Consider the following 16,043-nt stretch of genomic DNA (forward strand, 5'->3'; position numbering starts at 1 on the left):
TCTGTAATCATGTTCAAAAAGGCAAACTGACACCATTGTGCAATAGAGTAATTTAATTGGCTCTTTCCACTCCCAATGGAATACAGGAGTCCGTTATCAAGATTAAGGTTAATGTACTTATAGCAGTTATAAGAGGGGCTTTCAAGTCAAATCGGGCCTTTTGAGTTTTTATAATAAAAGAGCAAATTTCAAGAAGTAGAAACTGCATTAATTTTTACTATACTCCCCTGCTACTTTTTTACACTTACTCCAGCATTTAAAGCGGTTGTAAACCTCACATTTTTAAAAAATAAAAATAACAAACATGCCTATACTTACTTTACCTGCTCTGTGGAATCGTTTTGCACAGAGAAGCACCCAACCTCTTCTTCTGGGGTCCCCTGCTGGCACTCCAGGTCCCTTCTCTTCATCAGGTGCCCCCATGGAAAGCCGCTTTCCCTAGGGGCACCCGTGCGGGCTCGCTGCCAGCTCCCGTTGCTGTGTGCATTGACACAGACATCGGGACTCGTCCCCCACTCCCGTGTCACAGAATTTGATTAACAGCAGTGGAAGCCAATGGCTTCTGCTGCTTTCAATCTGTCCAATGAGGAGAGAGACAGCGGCTGAAGCCGCTGTGCTCGTGCACATCGCTGGATTGGATCAGGCTCAAGTCAGAAAAGGGGGGGAGGGGAGCTGCATTTAAGAAGGTTTTTCACCATTAATGTTGAGGCTTTAGAACCACTTTAACTAATGCCTGGAAAGTTTTGGCATAGAAAGAAAGATTACCTTGATTATTTAATAAATATTTGTGTTTATATTTACCCAGAGAATGCCAGTTGATATACATATACTGTATGGGGAATGCTTTACATGTCAAAATTTACGTATACCCAGAAGGTGACATCTTCAGACCATAGAAACCACCTTCCCATCTCCAGCCTTCTCATTGGGCTAAAAATGAACATCACTGCATTTTTTAGGTCAATATACTTTGCAACTCTTTTAAATAAGAGCCAACATGGGCACTTAAAAATGTGACCAGCATTGCTTCAAATACTGAAGACTTTTCCAAAATTGCAGCTAGATCCCATGGTTGTGAAAATTTTTCTGTATTTTTACAAACCAGGGCTCCATATGCCACCACTTTGTAAGAGCCTGCAAAATTCCATACAGAAATGGACAGGTTGCCAAAACCCTCTGGCCAGTGCAGTACTGTAAAAACACACTGGTGCCTGGCAGACCCTGTCTGGGGTATACCCCTCTCAGTGGCTGGGCTCAGGGCTCTGGCCATCTTTTTCCCAGCCATTCCCCCATCAGGCTTGCTTAAAGACCCATTTTAACACATTTCAGTCCTACCGACATTGTTTGAAACGTGGCTGAATGAATGCACTGAGCTGTGAAAAAACAATATTTGTTCATAGTTTAAGCTCCCCAACTCTCAGCCTAATTTCTAAATGCATTGAGAAGTCTAAAGTCTAAGTATTACATTAGATTTTAGTAAATTATATTAGCATTATACATTTAATGATTTGTTTTCATATTTTGATGACATTCTGATTTACTAGAGTACCCCAAATATACATGAAGAAACTTCAAATCTACTCTGTGACTTTAATTTTAGGTTTCCTTTTTAATAACTTTTGGATAGCATTCATATTTTATAACTTCTATTCTTCTGATAAAGTACCAATTACAGTTATGGGGCTTTGCCGTCTACTCACCTACAAGAAAACTACACAGGCCTGTGACTTAGGCAAAAAAGATTTTAAGCCTTTCAAATGAGCCATTTTGATCCATGGACATTTTGCACAGCAACCAACCTATTTGGTATCCACGTTTCCAGCAAGGAGGTAATCGTTATGCTGTTCTTCTATACAATCTTTAGAGTAGAAGTGACTTTTTGTAATTATTGCAAGTTTTTGATGGAAAAAAAACATGGCATAATAAAAGAAAGTGCATCAGTCACCATAAACATTAATCTTTAAAGCCAACTATTTCACCTGTTCATGCTGCTCCAGAGTAAGCAACAAGAAAAAGTAAAATGTTTGTTTTCTTCATAGAAATCATTAAAAAAATAAGTCTAATAATATTTTTAGTATTTTACAGCATTGCCATATATTTTCATTTGAGAAAACAGAAACCCTAAAAAAATTACAAAGGGGGATGAATGGGGGTGATTGGTGTAGGTCTTTAGGAGGAAACTTATGCTGACAGCTGATTTTGCCTTCTATAATCAAGTATTTGCAGATTGTAGATTTGCTTTTTTAGTTTGTTTTTAAACTGTTCCTTTCATTTATTTATTTTTTTAAATCATTTTTATATTTATATCAGTAAATGTAAATATCCCCTGTCAAAGCAATAGTTAGTAACAGGTACTGTTTTTTGAAAAAATTGAGGTCTATTAGATCCTAGATCTCTCCTCTGCCCTCCATGCATCTGACCACACCAAGATCGGTGTGATAAAATGCTTTCCCAATTTCCCAATGGCGCTGTTTATATACGGCGAAGCATAAGCCATGAAATGCTCGTAGCTTCCGGTTTCTTAGGCCATAGAGATGATTGGAGCCATTTTGGTCTCTGATCGACTCTATGGTCAGCTGGCGGAACCACCGGCTGCATTCTTGGGTTCCCTGTTGGGACAGGAGAGTCTGAGAAAACAATGGAAGATGGTGGGGGGGGGACGTTCCCTCCCACTGCTTGTACAAGCAGTCTAGAGGCTAATTGGCCACTAGGATTGCTTTTACATGAAAGCCAACCGCTGGCTGAAAAGAATGATACCAAGATGATACCTAAACCTGCAGGCACCATTCTGGTATAACCACTCAAAGTCCAGCAACATACCAGTAGGTCGCTGGTCCTTGTTGGGCATACATTATAATGTTCTTTTTTTCATGTAGCCTGTGGGCTGCATGAAAAAAAGAGGTTGGTCGGTGGGTATGCCCACCATTAGAGTACCGCCTTTCATCCACTCACTTCTAATGATGGGCATACATGCACCTTTTTTTACTGTGGTGGTGAATTCACCTCCTACAGCGCTGGAGTCACTGATTTACTTATCGTGGGAGAAAACGCTGTTGCTGTCAAGATAAATAAATCAGTGCTGCAGCTGAATGGTGTACCTGCTAAGTAAATGATGGTTAACAATAAAACAAAGTAACATAACAGTATAACAGTAAGACATACCATACCTGCAAAGCAAATACAATAAAATATAGTAAAACTAAAACATTTTTTTAGGCAATCTGTGCCTAAAAATATATGCTGAAGCATGGGGGCAATCCGCCCCTAATGTTAGGAGCAAATCGTTCCTCCACCCCTGCCCCCTGTCAGAAACCATGAAATCAGACCGAGACAGAAGTACAGTTAAATCACACTTGTTTAATAATAAAAATAGAACAAACGTAGTCAAAACATAGCCAGAGTTCAGGAACCGGAACGGATAGTCAGACAAGCCAAACGTCAGGGAGCCGGAGATAAGCATAGTAAAACAGCAAGCAGGATCTGGAGCCAGAAGGGATGACAGCCAAGCAAGTCTTTTAACAGGAATGCAGGAGAGCGTCTCTGTGATGTTGACTAAGGTGAAGGCAGAGATTCTCTGGGCTCGACGGCTTAAGTAGGCAGGACTGACAAGCAGGATATCATCAACAGTTGGGTACCTGTGGAGAGATAGGAGCTGGCAATTAGCAGACAGCTGAGTGGCCAGCTCGGAAAAGGAAGGGCTGAGGCCAGCCCTGACAGTACCCCCTCCTCAACAACCCTCTCCCTCGGAGGACCACCAGGCTTGAGGGGAAAACGTCTATGGAAATCACGGAGGACAGGGGCATGTACATCCGAGGATGAGACCCAAGAGCGTTCCTCCAGGCCCCTTCCAATGCACCGGGTACTGTATGCACCAACGGAACCTACGGGAGTCAACAATGGACTGTACTTCATACTCCTCAAAGGTTTTAATAAGGAGACATGAAATACATTTGAAATAAGCATGTTAGAAGGAAGGTCTAATGTGTAAGCCACTGGGTTAATTCTGCGAAGAATACGGAAAAGCCCAATAAACCGAGGTGCAAACTTCAGTGAGGGAACATAAAGTCGGAGGTTGCGAGATGACAGCCAGACCCTTTCCCCAACCTGGTAGGAAGGCGTGGGCAGGTGTCTGCGGTCAGCATGGAGTATGTACCTATCATTAGCATGTTGCAAAGCCTCCTGGACTTGTGTCCAAGTGGGATGAAGCCCATGGAGATGCTCCTCTAACGCAGGAATACTCTGTGGAACAAATGAGTCAGGCAACATGGAAGGTTGGAAACCATAGTTCGTCATAAACGGGGACAATTGGGGAGCAGAATTCAAGGCACTATTATCAGCAAACTCTGCCCACGGTAATAGGTCTGACCAGTTGTTATGATGGTCAGAAATATAGCAACGTAGGAATTGCTCCAAGGACTGATTGGCTTGTTCTGCGGCCCCATTAGACTGCGGGTGATACGCATAGGAAAAAGCAAGTTGAATTCTCAACTGTGCACAAAAGGCTCGCAAGAATCGGGACACAAACTGACTACCCCTGTCCGAGACAATCATCTTGGGTAGCCCATTTAAGCGAAAGATCTCCCAAGCAAAAATGGAAGCCAGTTCCTTAGAAGTGGGCAACTTCTTAAGTGGAATACAATGAGACATTTTGAGAACCGGTTAACCACCATAAGGATAACTGTGTTGCCCTGGGAGTTGGGTAACTGCACAATGAAATCCATAGACAGGTGGGTCCGGGGCCTCTCTCCATTGGGTATGGGTTGTAGGAAGCCCATTGGAAGATGTCATGGAGTCTTACTCTGAGCACACACGGAACAGGCTGCTACAAAGGCGGTTACATCAGCACATAGACTAGGCCACCAGAATAGTTGGGAAATGGCCCAAAAGAGTTGATTCTTCCCAGGGTGGCCAGCAGCCTTGGGAGAATGGTAAGTCTGGAGCGTGGCAGTACGGAGACTCTCTGGGACAAAGCAGCGGTCACAAGGTTTCTCAGGAGGAGCATGGACCTGAGCAGCAAGAATTTTGTCACCCAAAGGAGAAGTGAGACTGGTGCTAACCAAAGCCAGAATATGATCAGGAGGAATCACAGGACCTGGAATCGACTCCAACTTGGAAGTGGAGGAAGATTGTCGTGACAAGGCACCAGCCCTTACATTCTTAAGAATTACATTGTCTCATTCATAAGAATGAGACAATGTATCTGAAACTTGACAAGAAAAGAGCCCATTGCACCCTTCTGGGAGAGAGGCATTTAGCCTCAGGCAAGAATGTGTGATCCTTATATTCAGTAAGAATGAGAACCAGCACAGTGGTACCTTCGAGAAGATGTCTCCATTCTTTCAGAGCTAAAATGATCTCCAACAGCTTTCTGTCACCAATCTCGTAATTACACTCTGCAGGTGACAATTTCTTGGAAAAGTAGCCACAAGGATGCAAAGCGCTCTCAGAGGTAGGACGTTGAGACAGAAGGGTGCCAACACCAGTCTCAGAAGCATCAACCTCAAGGATAAAAGGTAATGTAGGATCAGGATGTGCCAACACAGGAGCAGAAACAAAGGCAGCCTTGAGACTCTCAAAGGTCTTAACGGACTCCGGTGACCAACTCTGTGGGTTACCGTCCTCTCTGGTCATATCAGTCAGGTGCTTGACCAGAGGTGAGAAGTTATGAATAAACTTTCGATAATAGTTGGCAAAGCCCAGGAAACGCTGCAGAGGATGTAAACTCACGGGCCGGGCCACTGTAGGACTGCAGAAAGTTTCTTAGGGGTCCATCGAAAAACCAGCAGTGGAAATGAAATACCCAGACATTTAACCTGTTCACGATGGAACTCGCACTTCTCCAATTTACAATAGAGATTGTTCTCTCTTAGTTTCTGAAGCACACGACAGACATCTGTGTGGTGGCTCTCCAGGGACTTGGAAAATATGAGGATATCATCGAGATAAACCACCACACATAACTGCAACAAATCTTGGAGGACATCGTTAATGAATTCCTGGAAAACTGCCAGGGAGTTACAAAGGCCAAAGGGCATCATGAGGTACTCATAATGGCCTGTTCTGGTATTAAACGCAGTTTTCCACTCGTTGCCCTCCTTAACCCTCACGATATTGTATGCCCCTCTCAAATCAAGCCTTGTGAAAACCGTTGCACCCTTGAGGTGGTCAAATAACTCCGTAATCAACGGAATCGGATAGGCATTCTTAATCGTGAAACGATTGAAACCCCTATAATCAATACAGGGTCTCAGTTCACCACTCCTCTTCTTCACGAAGAAGAAACCAGCACCAGCAGGGGTTGAGGATTTGTGGATGAAACCTCGAGAAAGTGCGTCTGCAACATATTCCTCCATGGCCTTATCCTCCAAGACTGACAAATGGTAAACCTGGCCACGAGGGGGTATGGCACCAGGTTGAAGGTGAATTGCGCAATCTAAAGGCCGGTGTGGAGGCAAACTACCGACTTGACCTTTGTCAAAGACACCGCTAATATCACGGCAGGGAGGAGAGTGAAGAGGTGCACAGGACCTTGGCTACCTTCTGGAAGCATGTCTTACTGCATTGTGGTGACCAGGAGAGAACCTCAGCATGGAGCCAATCAAAAGAGGGGTTGTGCCTCTGTAACCAAGGATAACCAATAACCAATGGAAACTTAGGTGAGAAAATAACTTGGAATTGGATTATCTCACGGTGAAGAGCCCCTACGGCCATGGACAATGGAACCGTCTCATGAGTCACATGGACAGGCTGTAGGGGTCTCCTGTCAAGAGCCTCAATGGCAAGTGGAGTGTCACACAGCTGCAGCAGAATCGAGTGTTTCGATACAAAGGCAGCAACAATGAACAGGCCTGCAGCCCCAGAGTCGATTAGAGCCTGTATCTTGATGGACAACTCAGCCCAAGAAAGGGTGACCGAAACCAGGGGCTTATCCTTCTGGATAACTGGGAACGAAACAACGCCACCTAAGGTCTGTCTGTGACAGGACCTCAAGGTTCGAGCATTCCCTGGATGGATAGGACAAGACTTCAAAAAGTGACCTGCCTGCCACAATAAAGGCACAATCTCTCCCTCCTCTGAAGAGTTCTCTCATCCGCAGAGAGATGCGTGAAGCCTAAGTGCATGGGTTCATCTTTAACTGTGGTGGTAAAATCACCTCCTACATCGCTGGCGTCACGGTTTTACATATCGTGGGAGCAAACGCTGTTGCTGTCAGAATAAATAAACCAGTGCTGCAGCTGAATGGCATACCTGCTAAGCAAAGGATGGTTAACAATAAAACAAAGTAACATTACAGTATAACAGTAAGACATACCATACCTGCAAAGCAAATACAATAAAACATAGTAAAAATAAAACATTACAGTTCTAAAATACAGTAACAACAGAGAGAGAACAATAGATATAGAACAATAGTGAGGACAATAGAGCGGACAGTAGAGAGCGAACATAGGAGAGAGTAGAAAAATCAAACCACAACTATTTTTTGCTTTTTTATTTAACTTTTTTTTGTGTTTTTGTGTGTGTTTTTTTTTTTTATACTTTTATAAAATCTGTTAACTGTGAACGTTCCAGATTAGGGTCTCTCAAAATGTGATGGCCAGCTCATCTTTCGAGACCCTATGTAATGCCGCATACACACGAGCGGACTTTACGGCAGACTTGGCCCGGCGGACCGGACTCCGTCGGATAATTTGATCGTGTGAGGGCTCCAGCGGACTTTTTTTCCCCAAAAGTTTGACGGACCTAGACGTGAAACATGTTTCAAATCTTTCCGACGGACTCGAGTCCGGACGAAAAGTCAGCTCGTCTGTATGCTAGTCCGACGGACAAAAACCGACGCTAGGGCAGCTATTGGCTACTGGCTGTGAACTTCCTTATTTTAGTCCGGTCGTACGTTATCACGTACGAATACGTCGGACTTTGGTTGATCGTGTGTAGGCAAGTCCGTTCATTCGAAAGTCCTTTGGAAAGTCCGTCGAAAAGTCCACCGGACCTAGTCCATCGAAAAGTCCATCCGTGTGTACGAGGCATTAGTGTGCCCTAGGACTGTGTAGTGCTGTACGCTACGCTAATACTCCACTAGTGTGTGGTAGCATTTGAAACAGTCACCAATGCAGAAACCAGGTTGGTCAGGACAGGAGGGACAATAAAAGCGAGTGTCACGCCTAAATCCGCATTTTCTGCAGACACAGCATTTTTTTTGGGGTGTTCTTTGGGCAGGGGTACCAGGGAGAACATACGGAAAATGCCTCTCATGCAGCCGGCTCACTGCATTTGCGTTGGGAAGGTGGGGCATACCACTATCTGGAAACAGAAGGGCTGTGACCAGGGGTGTTGCTAGGTCTGCAAAAGATCTGGGGCTAGAGCCCATAGCAGGGGTCACCAACCTTTTTGCATGCCTGCGGGGGGAAAAAAACTAAACCAAAAAATAATAGGGCAGGCTTTAAGCATTGTTTTTGAATAGGAATAGACAGAGTAGGCCTAACTTTTAAAGTGGTTGTAAACCCTCTATCTCAACTTCAGCTCATTTTAATCCTTATTAATAAAGCTACTGATCACTGCCTGTAAAAGTTTCCTTACTTGTTTCTTTTTCTTATATTGGGCTAAAAATGTCACTTTCCTGGTGCCTCCATGGCAGCATACCAATGGTTGGTGGCTCTGCCCTCGACCAAGCCACAGGACCACGTAACTCTATAAAAAAAAGAGTTACCCCCCCAGGTATTCTTTTTCCTGTACTCATCCCTGCAGAATCACAGTTCAGCCTTACCTCAACGACGTTTGGTGTGACCATTGCAGGTTCATGCTCTACTGCAGTATGGAGTCCCATTACTTGGGTTGCTAAATGCACCATATAAGTATGGGAGCCCGTTACTTTCTGTGGATCTTTTTTGGGGCATGAGAGATCCAGGAGCATTTCCTTCACCTCTGTCTCTAACGCTGGCTATTCCAATTGGTCTGGGGCCTTCAGTGGCAAAATACCTGTTTTACCTAGTCTTTTTGGGGAGACAGCCCCAAAAAGACTTGGAAAAAGAAACACCCGCCGCTCCAGGTGAGACCAGGAAGCCTAATGATCCAGTAGGTGCTCGCCTCGGCTCGCCTCCACACACAATGAATTTAGAAGAAATGGCCTCACACCACTGTAGATCAAAATCCTTTTTATTTGGACATCCCAAAAATGACAGGAATCAGAATGCCGAGTAGACGCGTTTCGCACACTTCACGTGCGCTTAGTCATTAAAGTAATGACTAAGCGCACGTGAAGTGTGTGAAACGCATCTACCCAGCATTCTGATTCCTGTAGTTTTTGGGATGTCCAAATAAAAAGGATTTTGATCTACAGTGGTGTGCGGCCATTTCTTCTAAACCCAAAAAGACTTGCAGCTGTAATTGCAGTGAAGGGTGGTTCTACAAAGTATTCACTCAGGGGGCTAAATACAAATGCATGCCACACTTTTCATATATTTATTTAAAAAAAAAATTGAACACCATTTATCCTTTTCCTTCCACTTCACAATTATGTGCCACTGTTTGTTGGTCTATCACATAAAAAAAAACAAAAAATAAATTTACGTTTTCGGTTTCGGTTTCCACAAAATGTGGACAATTTCAAGGGGTATGAATACTTTTTCAAGGCACTGTATATGCAGTACATGATCCCGCATTTCCGCCTGCAGAGGGTGCATAGCTTCTGCTGTGATTATTCACAGCAGAAGCTGATCTACAGGTGCCCAGCATTCAATGTCTGCTGGCACCAACCGATCATCAGGAAGAGACTCAGACCGGTGCTCTGGCTATGTAAACAAGGCAGAGTTCCGTTCTGACAGGGGGCTCAAATACATCTCTTCGCTTAGTAAAAGCAGCACAAATAGTAAACACAAACATTGGCTAGGCACACAGTTAACCCTTTGATTGCCATAGATGTTTAACCTCTTCCCAGCCAGTGTCATTAGTATAGTGACAGTGCATATTTTTAGCACTGATCAATGTATTTGTGTCACTGGTTCCTGGAAAGTGTGAAAAGTGTCAGCGTCCGATTGTCTGCCGCAATATTGCATTCCAGCTATAGGTCGCTGATCACTGTCATTACTAATATAAAAAAAGAAATACAAATTCCAGTATACTGTATATCCCATAGTTTGTAGATGCTATAATGTTTGCGTAAACTGAACAATATACTCTTATTGGGATTTTTTTTTTACCAAAAACGTGTAGCAGAATACATATTGGTCTAAATTTATGAAGAAATTAGATTTTTTCAATTTTTTTTATTGGATATGTTTTATAGCAGAAAGTACAAAATATTGTTTTATTTTCAAAATTGTTGGTCTTGCACAAAAAATAAGGGACGCAGTGGTGATCAATTACAACCCCAAAAAATAGCTTTATTTGTGGGAAAGAATGACATACATTTAATTTGGGTACAGCGTTGCATGAATGTGCAATTATCAGTTAAAGTAATGCAGGGCTGTATCGCAAAAAGTGGCCTGGTCATGAAGGGGGGTAAATCTTCCGGAGGTCAAGTGGTTAATGTTTTACATAGCTATAGCTGCAAAAGGGGATAGCATAAAGTGCTCTATCTGGATTTAATTGTCTAACTATAGTTCCACTTTAGCCCTGGTTCACATTGATGCTATTTTGAAATCGCGCTAATTCACTTGAAGTAGCGCGATTTCAAAGCAGCAAGGTCAGCGCGATTTCAGTTTGCTACTTGATAGACATCTGTGTGGCTTCATTCACAGATGTCTATTAAAGTCGCACCTGAAAGCGCAGCAAAATCTGTGTTACACTGATTGGAACAATGCTATTGTCTCCAATAGGCTGTAGCTTGTCATGCCATTTGATTTATCAAATGGCATGACAAAGCGCTCCAATGTGAACCTAGGCTTAGGCTGAGTTCACATATGCTGCCACCGCAGCTCACAGCATGGGGTCCAGTGTGTCCCTGTTCACCGATTCAGGTGCGAATCAGGTCCGAATTTTTGCCTGAATTCACACCTTAATCGGAACCAAAGAAGCACAGGACTTTTTTAAATGTGGACCACGGCCACCCTGGAGCTGTGTGAACTGGCTCCATTGAGAGCCGGTCATGCTCTACTGTCATGCGAATTGGATGCGAAGAAACCTGTGTATGTGTGAACCCGGCCTACATGACAACATTCCTTCCCAGTCTAAGCACATCATAAGAGGTGTTTACTTCACCGCAGTAGACAGGCCACCGACTCAGATGTCCAGGAGCCGCTATCCACTTCCTGGTTCGCGGTGGAACGCAAACATCACTTCCAGCGTCGTGTAAGCCACGCCCTAAGGGCAGGAAGTGGATAGCGGCTCCTGGACATCTGAGCCGGTGGCCTGTCTACTGCGATGAAGTAAACGCCTCTTATGATGTGCTTAGTTGATTGCAATGCTAATGTACGAACCTTTATTGAAGGGGTTTTTTTTGTGTGATGTGACGGGATTTATACTCAATAAACAGGATTGCGCTATGTGCGCTTTTCTTTTGTTGTTGATTGAATTTCGGTCCCTGATCCTCTGAGAATCCTCCGAAGTGGTGGTAGCAGCAGTTTGTGGCTTGGTTGTTATTTCCTTGAAGGCTCAATACTGCCTAGTTCTGGTGAGTTTAACCCCCTGAGGGGAGTGTGTCATCACATGGTGGGATCTGATTAACTGGTGGAAGGTGCACACTGAGAATCTGTTTTACAAACACCTGGTGGACACTGTCTGAACTACACTCTGAACTCATTACCGCTTTTTGTAAAAAGGACTTTTTTTCATGTGAAGTTGGCCGCATGCTCGTTTATCTATGCTCAACATTAGCGCTGTTTAGTGTGATACTATAGTCTTTATGTATGATTATGCTATACCACTTATACTAGGTTTTAAAATATAGACAAGTATGGGCACTGATTTAAAATAAATGTGGAAATCCCCAAATCCCTTTAAAATGGTTAAATTTGATATTTTGCTTACACAATAAAAAAAAATCCTATATTTTATGCTTAATATCTTACAACAAGTTTGACTGCTTGCAAAAATACACACGTTTTATCTTTTTGTAAAAAGAGCAAATAATTGGATCTGGAAAGCAGGGTTGAAAAAAGGATTACAAATTATAATTTCAGAAATACAGCAAGAAAAAAAAAATATTTTAATGGAAGCAGAACGAGTGTTTTCAGTAATTTATAAATGAACATTTCTGAGAACATAGTTATGCAAAAATCCCCTGAAAGGAAAGAAGAACTTGCATATCAAGCTGGCAATTTCCCCATTGTTATTCTTGTGTCCTATGCTGTAATTAAAATTACAAAACTAATGGAAATAGCGTTAAGCCCTTTAAAAAGATTATGTAGCCTTCAAGTTAAAGCAGCTCTCAAATGTATTTAGCCCTAGAGTGTGTTATTAAAGATTTTCTTCTAAAAGTGACTTAATATATTCATTAACCAGAGGAAAAATACTGACCTATACTTATTTGTCGTCTAACGTTTGACAGACGATTAAGCCATTGCTAGCCTGCTGGCTGTTTATTTGACGGGTGGAAGAATTACTCTGGTAACATCATTTCAGGCTAACAACAGGTAGTATTACTTTAGGGTAAGCAATAATATTAAATTATAATATATATATATATATATATCCTTGTATTTACAAACTTGGGAATGCAATTTCAATTAGGTAATTTAAATGTAATGTATGTGTGTATGATTAATTTGTTGCTTCCTGTGGTAAGTTTCAATCTTAAGGCCGATTTAAATGTTCAGTTTAAATCAACTAAATACATTCCAGGTACAAAACAAAAGATGTTTAAAGTCCTACAGTTGTTTTTTTTTTTGATTGTTAGAAAGTAGCCATAACTTAAGTACAACAGCCTGTCCCCTGCCAGCATGCGTTAGAAAATAACCCTTGCTTAATGTGTGGTATTGTTTTGTTATTAAATCATTTACAAACTAGGGGAAAAAATGTAATATGTGTCTGTATGTGATTAATTATTTTCTCCCTGAGACAATTTTTCATCTTAAAGCCTAAGTGAACTTTCAGTTTAAATCAACTAAATGCATTCCAGGTGCAAAATAACATGTTTAAATTCTTACATTTGTTTTTTTATTAGAAAGTAGCCAAAGCTTGAGTAGAACCGCCTGTCCCCTGCCAGCATGCTTCAGAGAAGGACCCTTGCTCTCTCTGCTAAAGTAGGACATTCCCCCTTGCTGAGTCAGACCTATAGCTCTGCAAACACCAAAGCTTGTGCCTCCTCTGTTTGGGTGCATGATGAATATAATTAGCTGATGGAAACTGAAAGTTCAGTTAGGATTCCAAGAGAATGAATATATGTATTTATTTATTTGATTCTTTTAGTCTTTGTCTAGTGGGAACTGAGAGCAGGGGACTGTTTAATTACAGAATACAATAAATAAAATTACAGGCTGGGTTCAAGTTAACCTCCCTGGCGGTATGATTATTTCGGATTTTAGGTGCTGAAAGCGGTACAATTATTTTGCATGAAAATTTGGCGTTTTATATTGTAGGCCTGTAATTCTTAACAATAACACACTTAAATCTGTCCACCAAGAGTCTAGTAGATATCCCGGGTATGATGAAGTTTGAAACACAAAAACATAAATTATAATATAATAAATAAATATAAATAATTAAAAAAATAATAATATAATAATAATAAAATACATTTCCCCACGATTCACTATCGCTCAATTCTGCAAGTGTTCTAATTTACTATAGCTGTTTTCTAGCTGATCTAAAGCCACTTTTGACATAAAGGGACACTTTTTGGTTGCTATGGACAATCTCCAGTTTCCAGGCAGAAAGAACAATATATTTCATATAAAACTGCATGCAGGGCATTGGACAAAGCACTGGGGACAAAAGGGATGTGAAATAATTTCATACAGTACTGTAATCTGTAAGATTACAGTACTGTATGTGTTATGATTTTTACTCTTTTTTTAATTTGCCGCCAGGCTCTGCCCCCGTGCGTTGCGACGCTCGCAGGGAGCAGAGCCTGGCATGGAGAGGCTTCGGAGGAGACACAGCCCACGGACACTGCAAGGTACAAGGGGACAAGGTAAGTAACGCCGCACCAGGATCCTGCAATGTAATCCTGAGTGTGGCTCGGGGTTACCGCTAATGGGACTGAAATTTAACCCCGAGCCACACTCGGGATTACCGTCAGGAAGGCTACACTCATGTTCAACCCAAACCTGAAACTCATCCCCAGTGTGCAGCAAATGTCTTTGCAAACCTAGATGTTACAGTGGAACCTCAGATTACGAGCATAATCCGTTCCAGGAGTATGCTCGTAATCCAAAGTACTCGCATATCAAAGCGAGTTTCCCCATTGAAGTCAATGGAAACGAAAATAATTTGTTCCGTATTGACTTCAGTGGCATGCAATACCGCATGTGGCCAGAGGTGGGGGGAGCCAGAGAGCCTCAGAAATGGCGGGAAAGGCCCAAGGACACCTTGGCTGACCTCGGCAAACCTCGGAAAGACTTTGTTCCCGAGGTTTGCCGAGGTCAGCCGAGCTGTCCTCGGGCCTTTCCGTGCATTTCTGAACAGCACCGATTGGCGCCACTCGGCTCCAGCGCCCCACCACCTACTGCACAAGCTTTAACCTGAATCATGCTCGTTTTGCGAGACAAGACTCGTGAACCGAGTTACTCGCAATCCGAGGTTTCACTGTACCTTGTATTTTATTTTAACTATTGGGATTTGCTCCTTTTGTGATATTTCTTTGACCTCTACCCTCTGCGTGTCTTTTTACCCTTGTACTGTGCGAGGTCATCACTAGGGGGTTTTGTTGGTAAGTGGGACAATATACAAAAGGGCCCCCATAAAATCAAATTTAGCCGAGGAAAAGGGTAAAAAGAAGAGAAAAAACTTGGAGGCCAGGCTTTTGGTATTAATTGGGAGACAAGAAACATTCAACAGGAGCCAAAGGGGGGGTTTATGACCTGTCCATATCAAGGCACCAATGTTTGCGCTCTGACATGTCTCCATCCCTAATATTTGGAAACAAAGGAAAAATTGGAACGGGACTTTGCGTGAGGCATGTCAAAGGATTGTTGTAAGCTACGATCCATGATATTGAAATTACATAAATAAACAATACTTAAAGCTGAATAGCGTAATCACCAGGATTAACTTAATATTCATATAAGGTTATTTAATATAATTAATCATTAAACAAGATAAAGCAGGTACAGATAATTAGACAGTAAACATGACTGATACAGTTGGTAAAAAATCGATACAAAGAGAATTATCATAAAATATACGAGTTTGTTTGGGCATCCATAAGTTGGTAACTCAACGCGTTACATGGCTTTCAACCAATCATCAGGAGTCAGATGCATAGTGACTATAAAATAGGATAATGAGACAACTATTAACATATGGGATCCTCTACACAGATGGAAAGTAGGTAAGGAGGGAACATCAATTTCAAAGATACTCACTAATCTCCATAGGTTGATAGCAACCACTAAAGGTAATGGGGTGCTCGGACACCACTGGCGGATGTTTTTCTGGGGGATGCTCTCTGTCTCAACCCCGGTGAGACTATGTTAACCCAGACCACCGAAAAATCCCACTTTAGTGGTTGCTAAACAAACTCTTATATTTTATGATAATTCTCTTGTATCGATTTTTTACCAACTGTATCAATCATGTTTACTGTCTAATTATCTGTATCTGCTTTATCATGTTTAATTATTAATTATATTAAATAACCTTATATGAATATTAAGTAAATACTGGTGATTACGCTATTCAGCTTTAAGTATTATTTATGTAATTTCAATATCATGGATCATAGATTAAATATTGGCCTAGATTAATTCAATCTGTTTTGATCAATAAGCTTAAAATAATCCTTTGACATGCCTCACGCAAAGTCCCGTTCCAATTTTTCCTTTGATTCAACAGGAGCGTAGTCCGACCACGTTGTGGTGTGGTTTACAGATGCAATGATTTTTTGTAGTAGCCATTTATAACTAAGAAAAAGAACTCCCCAAAACAACTAGGCGGGACTTTTT

At 42.0% G+C, this 16,043-nt stretch overlaps 1 long non-coding RNA gene across 1 annotated transcript in view; it reads left to right on the forward strand.

The window, feature by feature from the left end:
* The window catches only part of LOC141125990 (uncharacterized), a 55,936-nt gene extending 43,344 nt beyond the window's left edge, over nucleotides 1-12,592 (forward strand). The window contains exon 3 of the long non-coding RNA XR_012241407.1: nucleotides 12,488-12,592. This is a non-coding gene — a long non-coding RNA (uncharacterized lncRNA). The remainder of the gene's footprint in view (nucleotides 1-12,487) is intronic.
* The last annotated feature ends 3,451 nt before the right edge of the window (nucleotides 12,593-16,043 follow it).

Source organism: Aquarana catesbeiana, linkage group LG01 (assembly GCF_042186555.1).
Source record: "Aquarana catesbeiana isolate 2022-GZ linkage group LG01, ASM4218655v1, whole genome shotgun sequence".
Taxonomy (NCBI): Eukaryota; Metazoa; Chordata; class Amphibia; order Anura; family Ranidae; genus Aquarana; species Aquarana catesbeiana.